Below are 18,850 nucleotides of genomic sequence, written 5' to 3'. Positions count from 1 at the left end.
CTACTATGGGCAGGTGTCAAGACTCAAAAGTGACTCAAATGTGGCAGCCATGATTCCAGCTTCACAGGAGGCTGCCTAACTTGGCACTTTTCACCTGCCTTTCTGCCCCCACCTTTGCAGATTTCCACCTTGCAACTCATGTTTTAGGCTGCCTCCTGGCATGAATAGCTGGCTGATGGTGACACTCTACAGCTTAGTCACATCAGCAGCTATGACTGTGGACCTCTTCAGGTCATCAATGTGCACAGACCACCATAGCCCAGTGAAGAACGAAGCCACCAAGTCTTCTCACATCTGTCTGCTTTCCTCTTGTTATATTCAGGGATACACCTCTGTCCAGATGTTTAATCACACTACTGTCAGAGGGATGATTGGTACCTCAAAGTGTTGGGTGCAGAGCAGGCTGAACTGTGTTGTCTGCAGGGCAGGCTGAACAGATGTTGGCTGCAAGATAGCCCACGCACTCAAACCCCCCTCTATCTGGTCCTTTATCACCTGTTTGTGTCAAGTCCCGCTCAAGGCTGAGCACTCAACCCACCTTGGGCCAACAAGGCAGCTTGCAGACCCAGAGGCCCCATTAGATATGGGCTATAAAATCTCCCTCCTGCCAGGCCCCCCTCTCTCTTGCTGTCTCTCTCTTGCTCTCTTTCTCTTGCTCTTTCTCTCTTGGTCTCTCTCTCTCTTGCTCTCTTTATCTTTCTTGTGCGTGCTCTCTGTCTCTTGCTCTTTCTCTCTCCCTGTTCATCTCTTCTCTTCTCTCTCTCTCTCTCTCTCTCTCTCTCTCTCTTTCTCTCTCTTTCCTTCTTTCTTTTCTCTTTGTTGCACTGCTGCAATAAAGATCTTTTGGTCACTCCGAGTGTTGTGGTCACTTTCCTTTCACAAAGTCTACATCCCCAAACACACCAAAACCCATCAGACCCCCTACATCACATCAGCCCACACACCATCAACGTGGGTATCAAGGCTGATTAACTGCCATGCAAAGACTACATGACATGGGTCCTGCCCACAGGTTTTTATGTGCATTTTACCATACTCACTGTCTCATAATTAGAAAGTGCTGCAAGGTGCTGACAGTTTGGCTTTCTATCTATGAAATTATTAAACTGTTTCCCTCTTTCCAAAATACCATTTGTCTTATATAATCCAGCCGGTGACCTTCTATAGAAAAAGGGATGGACTGATTTGAACACAGTACTTCCCCAAGGAGCAGGCACAAAGAGTTAACACTAAGTGCAAGGGGAAGATCTCTGAGTCATTTGTATAATAAAGAGTACATGCAGGTGTGAATCCTGTGCACTCCTGAGGCAGAGCAGGCCATACTGACATAGCAGCAGCAAGTCCCAGGGTGATGGCTGTGAACAGTGAGCCCAGAGAAGCCCAGAGAAAGCTGGGGTTGGTGTCATACCTAGACATGGGCAGCATGAGACCTCAAGAAGCAGCCGAGACATATTTAAAGACAGTCACTCGTCTTTTGGCCCTACCTCCATGGAATCCCACGTTGGATGCTCTGCTCCTCATCCAGGAGAGTTTTGTTGCTGCAGTCTGGATGGGCATGAATAACTGAGCCACCACAAAGCCTTGTATGTTCAAACAGCAACTACTTTATTTCAACTCTCACACGGCGCTTCCAGAAAAACCCTACACCGGTGGAAATCCCTCCTACAGCACTTTCCCAACCAATGGGAACTCTCCGGGAATCCCCAAGAGAACTCCATGCAAAAACTCCAAAGTGGGGGGGGGGCGCCGAGGCAGCAAGAGCCGCCCCATTGCCCGACAGCAAAGGTCAAATATACAATACAATCAATCCAGCATCACAGCAATTATGTATAGCATAACTCAAATCATCATCTGAATGGGTCGCTGGCATCACCTTTCAAACGTTCCCTCTGGCAAATGCCAGGTGTCATTCTGACTCGCTGTGGCTGTCAACATTTTGTGATGAAATAGACAAAGACACAGCTCTGAGTTCCTTGTATTTTGTTGATTTCGTTAATAGTAGAATACCTATTGAGAAAACAAAAATGAAAACAAAGCAAGTAATGGAGCAAAATCTAATGTGTGCGACGACTGATGGGTGTCCCAGGAGCTGTTGAGGCTTTACCACATTCCACACAATGCCAGGGGCCACCACATCTCTCATAAGAGGAGGGTGTCTTCCAATTCATAGGATTAATTCCTCTCACTCCTGATCAGAACCCCCATCTACCCTGAATGTCTCAGGGCACCCATATGCCAGAGGATGGGGCTTACTGGCCTTCCCATTTTGAGATAGTAGAGTGTGGTATGGTGCCCCTTGAACACCCAGTGGCCAAAGACCACCTCCTTAAAGGATCTGGCGGGCCTTAACTTATAACAGGTTCACCATGCTTTAAAGGGACAGAAATCACTTTTATATTACATGAGGTAACAGAACACAGCAATTATGAAAGCAACAGATTTATGGATATTATAAAAATATCCAATAAATATTAATTTATTTATATAGTCTTACTGCCCTTAAACTTATGATAAGTTTTTTTCTTTCTTTTTTGCAGTGCTGGGGATCAAATCTAGGGCCTCAGACATACAAGACAAGTGCTTTACCAACAAGCTACATCCCAGACTGAACTTTAATTTGAATTATATGATTCAAAATAAAAATGATCAAAAAAAAAAGACTGCAAATGACTGCAAATGCAGCTTTAACACAATCTCCTACACACTACAAATATTCCATTATTGACACATCTTGCATTCCACAAATTCTGGGCCATTAATGGCCTTTTTGTTCATCCTTTTCTCTCTAGGTTTTCTAGCCCATGTCAAGAGCTGGGAGGGGGAGTCATTCATATTTCCACACTGTTTTCATGGAAAAAATTCTTCAGGATGTCCTGGGCACATTTTGGCTTCGTATGTTTTTCCAAGAAAATTACTAGCTGACACAATTAGCTGAGCACTATGAGTACCATCATCAAAATCCATCTGGATAATAAGAATTTTACATCTGACTGTCTTCATTAAGCTTCCTCTGAAAGAAAAAGGGAATCACCCAAGTGAGTCCTCTGTCCAAAAACATGGGCAGCCAAAGCTCAGGAAGCTAAGGTAGGAGGCTCACAAGTTCCAGGCTAGCATCAGCAACTCAGCAAGACTCTATCTCAAAATTAATAATAATAAAAATTAGCACTAGGGATGTGGCTCAGAGGTAGGGCAGCCCTGGGTTCAATCCCAAACACAAGTGAAACAAAACAAAACAAAAAACATTGATCAAAACACTCCACAAAATGAAGGGAATCACAGGCCATGCAGAACCCAGCATCCAGGTGGGGTCTCTCTCCACAAGGTGAGGATGCAATCCACTGGAGAAGGAAAGGGCCACACAATGCTCAGGAGACAGATGGACATGGCTGTCTTATAACTGGGGCCAGAGGGGCATACCAGGAGGCTGAGCAATGACCATCTCATAGTACTCAGAGTTCCTTACTGGTGGCTACCACACTCTGGCATGCAACACCACATTCCCAGGGCAGGGGCAAAAGGTAATGGGCAGGTATGACATCTCACTAAATTTCCTTGAGGAATGAGTACTCAGTGTCAAACTGCTGTAGTGACAAGATCACAAGTTTCAGGGCCAAGCCCTTCACTTCTACTCATAGGGCCTAGCAGTCATGGTTCATTAGCAGTCTAGAGAAGGCCAGCTCAGGAGGTGTCTTTTAAGGAGAACCAACTATGATCCATGCCCCCACCTGGCTGCACAGTTTTCACCTATGATACTAAGGGCATCTGGACATGGGCATGAAACATAGGCACACGAGTCATCAGCTGGAATTCAAGCAAGGGCACAGAGCACCAGATCAGAACCCAGGGCCAGTGGGCACTCAGTCAGAAAGAAGCCCAACCAAGAGCAGTTTTTATATACAAAGAGTGGCTGAGGCAAGCAGGACCTCCAGGGTCAATAGATGGCAGAAAGAAGACTTGCCCTGACTAAAAGAAGCCTTTATCTCCTTCTGAGATTCGAATGTCTCTCTTCCAGCTTTGAGCCTACCTGAGAGCCTTCTGACCCTTTAGGGCCCAGCACAATGCCATTATATCTTGTAATCTGACTTCATGCTATCAAATGGAGTTAGCCACTGGCTACTCTCCTTCCCCTCCATAGTTTTCCATTCTCTGCCATGGACCATATCCCATGGTGAAAATCCAGACATTCCCAGGCACATAGGACCTCAGCTATCCAGACCCCATTTTTTTTGGTACCATGGAACAATGCAGGGGTTTAACCACTGAGCAATAACCCAGCACTTCCTTTTAATTTTTATTTTGAGATAGGGTCTTGCTAAGTTACTTAGGGCCTCCATAAGTTTTGAGGATGGATTTGAACTCTCAATCCTCTTGCATCAACCTCCCAAGCCACTGGGATTACAGGTATGTGCCACTCCACCTGGCTCCAGACCCCTTCTCTGGACCTGTCCTTACTGACAAGCTTCATATTCCTACATCAAACCACACAACAGACATCCAAACCTACCCAAAACAGATTTTACCACTGGCTCCCAAACCCATTGCTCTTTTTTGGGGTCTCCATGATGATTGCATAAAGCTGCAATGAGCTCAGGAAGTCTGTCCTCCACCTCCTGCCACCCCTCCGTGGAATTGATGATTAGCCTAGCCACACTTCCTGCTAACCATTTGCAGTTTGCACCATTCCAGAAGCTTCCTGACAGATCTATCCTCTCAATGTCACTCTCTTACTCCACTGTCTTTCTATCACACAGCCATTAGGGCATGTCTAAATACAGTTTCCTTCATAGCTCCTCTCTGTGAAGTCAAGCCCAAGCCCAAGGCTGTCCACAAGCCCCTCCACATGTCTCTCCACCTATCCCATCTCCACAACCAAGCACTCAGCCTGAATTTCAAGCTCTGTCAGCGGTCCCTTCCTAGAGTCCTGCACAGATGCAGATTCGGACTCAACACCTGTGCCTCAAGAAGGCCTCTGCCTCTGACATCTACCCAGCCAGCCCTCATGGCAAGCCCAGGAGATGTATTTCAAGGAGAACCAACTATGATTCATTCCCCCACCTAGCTGCACAAGTTTCACCTATGAGACTAAGGGCATCTGAATGGGAGGCATCATCATCCTTTACTCTTAGGCTGTCCAATAATGAGAAGCAGCCAATCACTTATATCCCAGGTGGGCCCAGTATTCTGGGAACTGAACGTTGTGCTCAGTGCTGCTCTCAGAATAGAGCTCTGCTGACAAACAGGTGAGAGAGGCCAAAATGGACTTATCCTCATTGGGCCTAACATTGAGGAACACATGGGTTTCCCAAACTGAACAGTGCCTTAAACAGAGTTGAGACTGGAGATAGAGGGCTCATGAATGAAAGAGAAACAGGAAAGGCTATAGGGGCAGTCACCTCTGCGAAGATGGCATGGCGCTCCAGGTCCACATTGTGAAGTTGAGCCTGGAGGAAATCTGCAAAGGAGTGGTGCTGCTGCTTGCTCCAGTATTTGTGTGACAGCGCCTGCCCCACAAATGAGCCCAGAGTGGAGGTGCTCAGCTGCACCACAGCATCTGGTGTGGCACAGTACAATAGGATCAGCTTGGCCTCCTCAGACACCCTGTGGTACATCTCCTCCATCAGGTTCCCAGGGCCCTGCCTCTTCACAGCCTGCAGTACCACGCAGGCACAGGCGTCGGAATGGAAGCTGATAAAGACATCAGCAGGGCTGTACTTGTGCCCAGCAAGGAATTTATGGGCCTTCACATCAGCAAACTGCTCTGCCTACTGCATGAGCTCCTGCACGATGTTCTTCTGCCACACCTGCAGCACTGAGCTGAGTTCCAGGTAGTGTCAGTTAATGAGGGGCATGGAGAACTGATTGTACACCATATTTTTCTCCTCAATGACAAGCAGGTGGAAGTCAGGGTGGACCCGACCCTTGACATGATGGGTGCCAAGCCCAAGGTCCACATACTTCTTATCCCCAAGGTAGATGTAGAACTGGTTGAGTGCATCGTACAGGCTCTCATAGAGGAGCTGCAGGTTCAGCAGCACCACCATCTTTCTTGTCTTCTTGCAGATCTTCACCTGGTTGATATTTCTGCAGATCTGGGTGTACTCCTGATCCCAGGGAAAACTGGAACCAAAGATGATCTCAGGCTACTGGTCCTCACTGAAGAATGATTACTGCAGGATCTGCAGGGCCATGTAGTTTTTTTGTCAGTATGAGCAAGTAGCAGGATTCAGCTTCTTCCAGTTCCCCAACTCTGCTTGATGAGTTCCAGGGTGCTGACTGACCTCTCCCATGCACCTGGCCTCAGGTAAACTGGCCATGAAGATGTCCAAAGCAGGGATGTCATCTTTGCCCCTGAAGTTCTGAAGGACTGCCTGTGCAATATCCTGTGAAGAAGGCTTCTTGTTAGATGCTCTGGCAGTGACAAAGACCATCTTGATGAGGCTATAGTAGTTGTGAAGCCCAAAGAATTCCTTGTTATGCCTGCTGCACACTGTTTCATAGGCTTTGGCAAAAAGGAGCGAAGTACCCTTGGACCCTGTCCTGCACCAGGCTGTCTGAAGAGCAGATCCCTCTGGCACTCTCTATGAGCTCCTTCTCACTGGGGCTGCCATGGGACACAAAATACCCTGGTTCATCTTGGCAAGGTCAAGGGCCCAGTTGGAAATACCTATGAAGCCAACTTTTTGGTGGGGGGCAGGATCACCTTCAATGCACCCATCTTCCAGCAGTGGGTGCACAGCCTTCAAGGAAATATTCGGGGAATCTTCTGCCAAGCCAACCTCATCCAACACCACCATAGGCACATACTGCTGCAGGTCCTTACCCTACTGAAAGTGAGCACACTTCTTGAATGTGTTCATGATTCCATGTGGGGGTTCAGTGGGGGCTACACTGGAATGACACCAGTTGGACCTGCTTCAGGCTGCGGAATAGATTGGAGTGTGAGGCCTGGCCCTGTATGGCATCTGCCATGATGGTCTTGGCAAGAGATTTGGAGCTTCCAGGCTTTCCCACCAGGAAGAGGGGTATCTTTAGCTCAGTGCAGATGATCATCATGAAGAAGTTTTCCTTCAGAGCCAGGTTCCTGGCTATGGTTTTTCTCAGAGGCATCTCACTCAGGAAAAGATCCTGTGCATGCATGATCTCATCTAGGATGACCATGCTGTCATCATATGGTTGTGGAAAATACCTGCAAATGGCTCTGCAGTAGGATTCCTTCTCCTTTAGGGATTCATGGTAACAGACCCCCACATCCAGCACCAGAGACCAGAAGATGGGGTCTCTTCTGAAGTTATTTTTGCTGACACTGATCTCACAGAGAAAGGTGTTCAGCTTCACAAATAGTACTTTGCTGTGGCCATGAAACCAAGTGAACACCTTCACACAGCACTCCAATCCCAGAGGCTGACAAAACTGCACTTACTTTCAGTGTTGCTCATGAACCTCTGAGAGGCAGAGAGCACTTCTGTGATCACATGAGTCTCATCCTCACTAATCCTGATGTAGTCCAGCAGTATCTGCACCATCTGCTGGATGTAGAGCTTTTCAGCAGTATTGTTCAGCTGCCTTAAATTTCACACTAGAGGAATTAGCCTCAGGGACAGGGCATGGACAGGGTATACCAGCTGCCTAAGGGGAATAGAGCACAGTCTGTCTGCTGTCTTCTCTGCACTGACCCTGTATCCCAAACCACCTGACTCCAAATGGCAGATGGTCTACTGGGAGTGCTTCCTATAAGAATTGCAGGCAGCTATGATGTATGTGCAAGCCTGAGTCCTCCTCCAGGGACTGGCCTTCCACAGTCTAGTCACACAAGACTTCCTTAATACAGCTTATGGCTTCTGTTGTGTTGGCTTTGTCAAAAAACAAGATGGTGTCTAACTGGTGTTGGTTCTTATTGGATAAGGCAGTTTTCTCAGCCTCTAAGTCTTTGGAGTGAATCATGGCTACAGTAGTTCCTCCATGGACCTTGACTGGTTTTATGGTCTTAGCCCAGGCATCAGCATGCTGCAGATCATTAAGGAGTTTAATGAGCCTGGTTTTCCCACAGCCGGTTTCTCCCATGATGATAACCGGGATGCCACACCAGAACCGCATTTAAATTGCCAGAATCTTGAGCATGTTGTCTATTGTAAGATCATATATTTCATCAGAGATAAGGGCCTGAGGAATTCCTAGTAGCTGGCAGAAGTCTCAAGAGTTTCTCATGTCTGAGAAGGTTATCAAAGTCAACATTGAAGGAAACCCCCTGAAGTAACACCCCCCCTGTACAGTTCTTCTGTCATGGCATCTTTCCTAATTATCTCCCCATTGAGATGGTTGATGGCATCAAAGCTGCCATTCTAATTGTGTCAGAGATGGTACCTATGAATGTCATGGTCTCATGGTAACCAATGAAGAACACATATGGGTGAGGCTCTGACTACCACCTCCTCCAGAGAGTGAATGGGGCAAGTTCTTCTTCATCAACCCCATCCATGGTGACTGTGTGCTTCCCTTGGCTTTGGATAGAAGTATGAAGTGTTGGTGTAGCAATGTCTCTTGCCATGACAATCATAAAGGTAACCACAAAGTTCTTGAAGCCCTGTAGTATATCTCCAGTAAAGTCTGCATTGCAGAACAAAGAGGCCTCACAGTTCTTGAGCTGAAAGTTGAGGAACCAAACAAAGTTTTGAAGCTCAGAATAGGAGGGGTTTATGACCCCACAATATATTAGAAGGTGCTGGATGCACTCCCATGAGTCTTCTTGATATTGAAATGTGTCTAGGTTTTGTTTTGATGGAATCTTTTTAAATATTGGAAAGGTCATTGGAAAGTAGCACTGCAGAACTCTCTCTCATCTATTCCAGGCTCTATGAAGCTCCTCTCAGGGCTCAGCTCCATAGCTGTCACTTCTTTGGGAGGTTTGCAGGTGACTCTGGGGAAGATGTCAAAAAACTGAACTGAGGGACATGTGGATTCTGCAAAGAAGAGACATAAATAGAAGTTAGAATTTATTTTCCTGAAAGACACCCATATGTGTTAACCCTCCATGTAGTCTCCTGTGGATAGGCCTTTATGAAAACACTCACTTGAATACATGTGGCTTTCTGCAGCCTCTTGTTCACATAGGCTGGCATCTACATGTTAGAGCATTACAGAAGCTCAACTACGGCAGCTGCATTATGAGCCAGAAAGCTATTTCCAATCCTGTGGCTTGATCTCTCCACCATGCATGAACACATGTGCAACAAAAGGCACATTTTCACAGCTGACCTATTTTTTTTCAGGTTTTCATGCAGTCTCAGCTAACAGATTTCCATAAATGAAGTCTCAATGCCATCTTCACTAGCAGTAAGGGAGACAGTGGCCATCAACAGAGGAATCTCCCACACTCAGAATGCCTGGGATTCAACCCATACATAGGACCAATCTGACATATCCAGACAAATCCAAGATACTATCAATCAACACGAGAGTATCATCATTATAGATATCATTAAGATTTAAGTCCAAGCATGCAGTTTCCCTTACATGTACTCATAGCTCCCCTAAGGTGAAAGTGGAAAACAATCAAGATGTGTCAACACAGGCTACAGGCCACAGAATCAAAGATGTGCCATGACCACCTGCAAATGCCCTGTGTAAATACCAGCTTTGTAGACCTTTTTGGCAGTACTGAGTTTCCTTTGGGAATTTCAATGATATATAAATGAAATGGGTTCCAAAGCCACATTTTCCCACTTATATCCATTAGGTATTGTAAAATGAGGATTTTGAAAAGAAAGACCCAAGTTCCAGTCTGTTCCTAAAGACATAGAAGCATGGGTTTGAAAATACACAATTGCCAACCATTCTTCCCAAACCCCAGCACCCTCCTGTCTTCTTCCTTGAGATAAGGGTACTGACTACAGGCATGTGAAGAAGGAAGGGACTCTTCATACAAGGAGAAGCAGATGGGGCCCCGGGAATGTGAGACTTCTGATGTAGCCATTCAGTTGCCATGTGGGCACTTACCAAAGCAGTCACATCAAAGTGGAATATCATGGGTGTTTTCCAATACTGAGCATCCAAGAAAGAAAGCAGGGAGCCCAGGACCTGGCCCTCATCCACCTGAGAGTCAGTCAACTGAACAATCTTTAAAGACACCTTTTCACTGATAAATTTCTTTTTCAGTTTTTCATGCAGTCACTTCACATAGAGAGATTTCCGTGTAATGTTAAAACAAGGAAATTAGATCCTAAGCCTCTGGATCCAAGAAGAACAGATTCAGATATATCAGAAGTTACTTCTCTGCCAAGAGCAGTGGCACATGCCTATAATCCCAGGAGCTTGGGATGCCATGATAGGATGATTATAAGTTCAAGGCCAGTGCACATGGCCTGTACTTATGGATGATTGGTTAGATGACTACAGGCTGTGCCCTCTGGTGGCAGGCCACCATCCTCCTGGGTTCCCAGAACAAAGGCCCTCTGAGGACAAATGCCCGACTGAATAGGATCCCTAAGTTCTTAATGTCCTGCCATGGTCCCTGAGTATGACCAAAAAAACTTAGAAAAATTTTAAGAGAATGTGAGCTTCTAGCAGGCAAACTGCAAACTGCTCTCTCTGTCCATCTCCCTACCCTTCAACCACATGAAGGACCAGCTATCCCAAGGCTGGTGCAGGCCTCTGGACATCTCTGCTCTTTGGGTGAGTTACGTAGTGAAGATTAACTCAGACTCTGGTACAGACATTTTACTTAAATGTTTATATTTTTTCGGATAAAAAATTAATCAATATCAATTGTTAAAAATACCCAAAAGAAATAAAATAAAAGACAATTACTACCATTCAGAGAAAACCACTGTACACCCTCTTTTAAACTTCCTATTGTGCTGTTTTCACACTTGCCTTGTAGGGTGGAGACTGCTCTTGATATGCAGTTCCATAGCTCTCTTCCAACTCAAGACAAAGATAGCATTTCCATTCATGAAGAAAAGCTGGTTTTTGCCAAAGTCAATGCTTGGCACCAGAATCACGAGCCACCACACCTTTGTAGGTTCAAACAGCAATTCTTTATTCCCACTTTCACACCGCCTCCACACAGGTCCAGGGGCAATCCCGTTCTCCCGTCTCCACGCACAATTCACCTACTCCACGAGGCTATCTCCAAATCCCATTTTAATCTCACGAGAACTCAACGGGAACAAGCAGCAGGAACACCCTAATCCCAGCAATAATCTTCAACTTCCAACTTCCCTAAAACCCATTATCTTAAACTGGCAACGCCTTAAACTCAAGGAGCCGGTTACTTCCTCAAACCTGATCAGCTCTAAACCCGGATCTGCCTAGGTCCTTGAGCAAGGTCACCTCATTAAAGCATGCATGCAATGTCCCATCAAATGTCCTCTAAGCAGCATGGGGTACGCTTGGCAAGGAAATTTCGATGCGTCATTCCTACTTGGTAATGGCCCTCAGCAGGTTTTCAACATCAGTTTAAATGGCTGCCTGTGTGGCCTCAAAGCACAGAAGTTCCCCAGGGTTGCAAGATCACCATGTCTTGGAACAAGGAACAAGACTCACTTGCTTACTGGGAAGGTGAGGCTCTTTTTGCAGAGCCTTCCAGAGTTCTTTCAGCAGTTCCATGAACTCGCTGAAGCTTGCCTTCTTGTCCAGCTTATACAGCAGGGATGCATAGCCCTGCACAGCATCATAGAAGCAGATCACCCAGTCCACACCAATGTCATTTTCTTCAGCCAAGATGAAGGCAAGGTCCACAAACACCTGGAGCTCGATGATGCCTGGCACAGAAAGGGGACTTGCAGAGGACCACTCCAGGATGTTGCACAACTCATACCGGGGGCATGATCCTTAGTGAGGCCATCAATATACACTAAGTAAATATCTAGTGTCTACTCCCACTTCCTGCCTTCAGTTAGGACTCCAGGATACCTTGTTTTTTGCAGGATATGATGATGCCACTGACCAACATCTAACCTTTACCAAATAATTCCCAGGCACTGTACTAGGCTCGTGTGCACCTTATTTCCTTTAATTCACAAACATCATCACTTAAACAAAAACAGGTTCCGTTGGTAAATAATATGTGTATAATTAATTATTTTTTAAAAATTGAGATAATTCTTCTGAGTTAATTACCAAACAAAGATTATACATCAAAGCAGACTCAGGAGTACAAGCAGCACAGATCTGGATGAGAGCTGCAGCCAGCACAGCCTCAGTGCTAGCAGCAGGTATCCTGCCAGGCCTCTGTGGTACATCAGTGTTGCTCCTGCTCCATCTGTTTGGCCTTTCTTACCTCCCCTCCCCCACCCTCTATCTAATCTATACAACCACATAGGCTGCCCAACCCTAGACTGGGAGAGAAATGCACAGATTCTGCAAGCTTGCTGCAGCAACATTCCCCTGTGTTCAAGAGCTTGCCTAGTCTTCTAGAAGAATGAGTTGGAAGGCAGAAAAGGATTCAAGATACTGAAGAAAATGATGCCAGCATCCAAAGATGGAGAGAGTAGCAAAGAAAAGAGTCTCTAAATAAAATACAAGGAGCAGATGACAGTGATTTCAGCCTTCCTGCCACACAGAAGGAGGTGGACCAGACAACAGCGATTCCAGCCCACTCCACGATAGGAGGAGAGTGACCATGCTATGGCCCCATCTACTGATCCATGGGGTGGCTTTCCCCTGGCTTCCATTTAGTGACAACAGTCAGGAACAACAAGACCATCTTCCAGGTTCCTACAGGCAAGGTATTGGTAATATGCAGGGTCACTACATGATTATAAGTTGGAAACTATGATACCTCAAATCCACACTGCTAGAGAGGAAGACACATGGATGACATGAAGAAACAAGGGAGAAAAGTGCTTGAAATACACCAAGCTGATACAATAATAGATTCCATTGACCTTCCATTCCAAACGTACATAATTAAAATGATCTGCAGAACAAATAATGAATTAAAAGAGCAAATACAGGCAACAATTGACCATTCCACCAAAGAGACATGAGAGGAAATAAAGGTAACAAAAGGTTACTTCAAGAAAAACATAGAGACTGTGAAAAAAACAAACAAACAGAAATTCTTGAAATGAAGGAAACAATAAACCAAATACAAAAATTAATAGAAAGCACCAACAGTAGACTAGATACTTGGAAAACAGAACCTTAGGCAATGAAGACAAAATATATAATCTTGAAAATAAAGTTGACAACACAGTGAAGATGGTGAGAAACTATAAACAGAACCTTCACAAATTATGGGAAAAACATGAAAAGACCAAATATAAGAATTACTGGGATAGGGGAACGCACTGAGATACAAACCAAATGAATGCACAATCTCTTCAATGAAGTAATAATAGGAAATCTCCCAAGCATGAAAAATGAATTGTAAAATTAAAAACAAAAGGCTTTTAGGAAAGCAAATATACAAAATTACAACAAATCTACAACAAAGCACATTATAATGTGAAAATGCCTAGCATATAGAAAAAAGGATAGAATTTTAAAACCACAAGATTAAATTTTCAGATTACATATAGGGAGAGACCAATTCGGATCTTAGTAGATTTCTCAGCTGAGACCTTCAAATCTAGGAGATCCTGGAACAATATATATCAAGCTCTGAAAGAAAAAGGATGCCAACCAAGAAGCTTGTACTCACCAAAATTAAGCCTCAGATTTGATGACAGAATAAAAATCTTCCATGATAAAAATTAAAAGAATTTACAATGAAAAAGCCTGCACTACAGAATATTCTTGACAAAATGTTCCATGAGGAGGAAATAAAAAATAACAATGAAAATCAGTAAAAGGAGGAACAACACTAAAGGAAAATCCACTCAAAGGAGAAATCAAGTCAAGTTAAAAACCAAAAATAAACCAAAATGACTGGAAATACAAACAATGTCTCAATAATAATGCTGAGTGTGAATGGTCTAAACTCATCATTCAAAAGATATAGATTTACAGATTGGATTTTTAAAAAATCCAAAAATATGCTGCTCTCAAGAGACTCATCTCATAGCAAAAGACATTCACATACTGAAGGTGAAAGTGAAAAGATGGGGGGAAAACATACCACTCACATAGGCCATGTAAACAAGCAGGAGTTTCTATCTACTAATGGATAAAATGGACATCAAACCAATGTTAGTAAGAAGAGGTAAAGAAGGACATTTGATATAGCTTAAGGGAACCATACATCAACAAAACATAACAATCATAAATATCTATGCCCCAAACAATGGAGATTCTATGTATATCAAAAAAACCCTTCTCAATTTCAAGAAGAAATTGATCACAACACAATCATACTGCTTGACTTTAGCACACCTGTCTCACCAACAAAAACTAAACAAAGAAACTATAGAACTCATTAATATAATTAATGATTTATATGTAACAGACATATATCGAGTATTTCATCTATCATCGAGTAAATACATATTCTTCTCAGGATCACATGGATCCTTCTCTAAAATAGACCATATGTTAGGCCACAAAGCAACTCTTAGCAAATACAAAAAATAGAGATACTACCCTGTATTCTATCATAGCATAAGGAAATGAAAGTAGAAATCAATGATAAAATAAAAAATAAAAGCTTCTCCAAAACCTGGAGACTAAATAATATGATATTAGAAGAGAAATGGGTAGCAGAAGACATCAAGGAGCATTTAAAAGAATTCTTAGAGGTAAATGAGAATATTAACACATCATATCAAAATCTCTGGGACACTATGAAGCCAGTGCTAAGAGGAAAGTTGCAGTAAGCTCATTCATTAAAAGAATAAAAAGTCAACAAATAAATGACCTCACATTACATCTCAAGCCATTAAAAAACAAGAACGAATCAACACCAAAAGTAGTAGAAGACATGAAATAATTAAAATCAGAGTGGAAAACAATAAAATTAAAACAAAAGAGACAATTCAGAGAGTTGACAAAATATTTATTTTTTTTGAAAATATAAATAAAATTAATAAACCCTTAGCCAGGCTAACAAAGAGAAGGAGTAAGAAAATTCAAATTACTAAAATTCATGATGAAAAAGGAAATATCTTGATGGATATTACTAAAATACAGAAGATTATTAGAAACTGTTTTGAAATTTATACTCCAATAAAATAGAAGATCTCGATGACATCAATAAATTTCTAGAAACATATGATCTATTCTATCTGAATCAGGAGGAGTGACACAATTTAAATCAATTTCAATCAAGGAAATAAAAGACATCATCAAAAGCCTACCAACAAAGAAAAGCCCAGGACCAGATGAATTTTCAGTCGAGTTCTACAATACTTTCTAAGAAGAACTAATACTAGTACTCTTCAAATTATTCAGAAAGAGACGAAACCCTTCCAAACTCATTCTATGAGGCTATCATCACCCTAATACCAAAACCAGACAAAGACACATTAAGGAAAGAAAACTTCAGACCAATATCCCTAATGAACAGACACAAAAATTCTCAATAAAATCCTGCCCAATCACATACAAAAACATACTAAAAAGAGTACACCACGATCAAATGGGGTTCACCCCAGGGATGTAAGGTTGGTTCAACATTATGGAATCAGTAAATGTAATACATCACATCAATAGACTTAAAGACAAGAATCATATGATCATCTCAATAGATGCAGAAAAAGCATTTGACAAAATAAAACACACCTTCATGTTCAAAACACTAGAATATTGGGAATATTAGGATTAGACCTCAACATTGTAAAAGCTATGTATGTTAATCCCAAGGCCAGCATCATTTTAAATGAAAAAAAAATTCAAAGCATTACCTCTAAATACTGGAACAGGACAGGGATGCCCTCTTTTACCACTTCTATTCAACATAGTCCTCAAAATTCTAGCCAGAAAAATCAGAAAAACAGGAAATTAAAGGGATATGCACAAGAAAAGAAGAACGTAAACTATCACTATTTGCTGACAACATGATTCTATATATACAAGATCCAAAAATTCCACCAGAAAACTTCTTGAGCTAATAAATTAATTCAGCAAAGTATCAGGATATAAAATCAATACCCATAAATCAAATGCATTTCTATACATAAGTGATTAATCCACTTAAAAGAAATTAGAAAAACTACCCCATTCAAAATAGCCTCAAAAATATAAAATATTTGGGAATTGACCTAACAAGAGAGGTGAAAGACCTGAAAACTACAGATCACTAAAGAAGGAAGTTGGAAAAAACCTTAGACGATGGATAGATCTCCCATGCTCTTGGATATGCAGAGTTAATATTATCAAAAGGGCATACTTATCAAATAGTTACACAGTTTTAATGAAATTTCTATTAAAACCCCAATAAAATTCTTCATAGAACTAAAAAAAAAATCATAAAATTCATTTGAAAAAATAAGAGACCCAGAATAGCCAAAGCAATTCTTAACAAGAAAAGTGAAACAGGGGGCATCACTATACCAGACCTTAAACTATACTGCAGAACAATAATAACAAAAACAATTTAGTATTGGCATTCAAAATAGATATGTAGACCAATGGTACAGAATAGAAGATACAGAGACCAACCCACATAAATACAGGTTTTTCATACTAGAAAAATGTGCCAAAAACATACACTGGAGAAAGTATAGCCTCTTCAACAAATGATGCTGGGAAAGCTGGAAATCTTCTGTAGCAAATGAAATTAAACTTCTGTTTCTTACCATGCACAAAACTCAACTCATAGTGGATAAAGAACCTAGAAATTATACCAGAGACACTGTACCTAACAGAATAAAAAGTAGGTCCAAATCTTCATCATGTCAGATTAGGCCCCAAATTTCTTAACAAGACCCTTAAGGTTTGAGAAATAAAATCAAGAATCAATGAATGAAATGGACTCAAGCTCAAAAGCTTGTTCTCAGCAAAAGAAACAATCAGTGAGCTATGGGAGCAAAATTTTCCCACACATGTCAGATAGAGTGCTAATTTCCAGGATATAGAAAGAATTAAAAAACCTCAATACCAAAAAAAGAAAAAAAAAACCTAAACAACCCAGTCAATAAATGGGATAAGGAACTGAACAGACACTTCTCAGAAGAAGATATACAATAAATCAACAAATATATATATATATATATATATATATATATATATATATATATGTTCAACATCTTTAGTAATTAGAAAAATGCAAATCAAAAGTACTCTAAGACTTCATCTTACCCCAATCAGAATGACAGCTATCAAGAATACAAGCAATAATGAGTGATGGTGAGGATGTGGGGAAAAAGTACACTCATACATTGCTGGTGGGACTGCAAATTGGTGTGTCAACTTTGAAAAGCAGTAAGGAGATTTCTTTGAAAATTTGGAATGTAACCACCATTTGGCCCAGCTATTCTATTCCTCAATCTATACCAAAGGACTTAGAATCAGCATAGTATAGTGACATATCCACACAAATGTTTATAGCAGCTGAAGTCACAATAGCTAAACTGTGGAACCAACCTAGAGGTCCATCAAAAGATGAGTGAATAAAGAAGCTGTGGTATACATGTATACACACACACACACACACACATACACACACACACATACACACACACAATGGAATATTACTCAACATTAAATGAGAGTAAAATTGTAACATTTGTAGGTAAATGGATGGAGTTTAAGAATATAATGCTAAGCAAAGTAAGCCAATCCCAAAACCTAAAGGTGAAATGTTTTCTCCCTTTAGTGGATTCTGATCTATGATGGGGGGAGGATGGGAAGAATGAAGGATCTTTGGATTGGGCAAAGGGGAGATTGGGTAGGGGTTATGAGGGTAGAAAAGATGGTGGAATGAGATGGACATCATTACTCTAGGTACATATATGATTGCACAAATAATGCGTCTCTACACAATGTACAACCAGAGAATTGAAATGTTGTGCTCCAGTTGTGTATGATAAATTGAAATGAATTCTGCTATCATGTACAACTAAGTAGAATAAATAAAAAATAAATATAATAATAAAAAAGAAATTACTCAGTCCATCAAAAAAGATATAATCCATGCTTATACAATTAAATCAAAGTGAACTCTACTGTCATTGTAACTAAAAAGAACCAAAAAAATGCAATCTCAAAAAATTCAGCATATCACAGTGATTCAACCACATCAATGTTTATAGCAGCTCAATTCACAATAGATAAGCAATGGAGCTAACTTCAGTGCCTTTGGACAAAGGAATAAAGAAAATGTGGTAAATGTACACAATGGACTGTTACAATTACTCAGTCATAATGAAAAAATATTTTATGGTTCTTTTTTGGTTAATGGATGGAAATGGAGATTATCATAAGTTAAATAAGCCACAGCCCAAAAGTTAAAGGTTGAATGTTATGTCTGACATGTGGATACTAATTCAAAATTAGGGGGTAATTAAAAATAATCAAAGTAAGATCAGAAGAGTAGATGAAAGTGAATGAATATAAGGGGGGGAGGGAAGGGATAGGAAAAGTCAGTGTAATGAATGCAACTTAACTTTCCTATATACCTGTATGAATATACCATGAATGTACCACACTGAATCTCACCATCCTGCATATCCACATAATACTAATTTTAAAAAACTCTTAAGTAAATAGCAAAATGATCAGTAGAGTAGAGGGAAAGGAACAGGGAGTGGAAGGAAATTAAGGTAAAGAAAAATACTGGGGACTGAATTAGAACAAATTATTTTCCATGCTTTTATAATTATGCCAGCATATTCTGTTTCTATGTATAACTAAAAAAAACCAATAAAAAAGAAATATTTTATTTCTTTTATTTTTTTATTTCTTTATTTCTAAATAAATAAAATATAAAATAGAGCTGGGGATGTGGCTCGGTGTTTAAGTGCACTTGAGTTCA

At 41.5% G+C, this 18,850-nt stretch overlaps 1 pseudogene; it reads right to left on the bottom strand.

Annotated features, from left to right (window-relative positions):
- Positions 1-1,928: 1,928 nt before the first annotated feature.
- Positions 1,929-11,950, bottom strand: LOC144364796 (E3 ubiquitin-protein ligase RNF213-like; annotated as a pseudogene).
- Positions 11,951-18,850: the final 6,900 nt, after the last annotated feature.

This window comes from Ictidomys tridecemlineatus, unplaced genomic scaffold (assembly GCF_052094955.1).
Source record: "Ictidomys tridecemlineatus isolate mIctTri1 unplaced genomic scaffold, mIctTri1.hap1 Scaffold_42, whole genome shotgun sequence".
Taxonomy (NCBI): domain Eukaryota; kingdom Metazoa; phylum Chordata; class Mammalia; order Rodentia; family Sciuridae; genus Ictidomys; species Ictidomys tridecemlineatus.
Note: the sequence above shows the minus strand (reverse complement) of the source record. Positions and strands in the feature narration are given on the sequence as shown.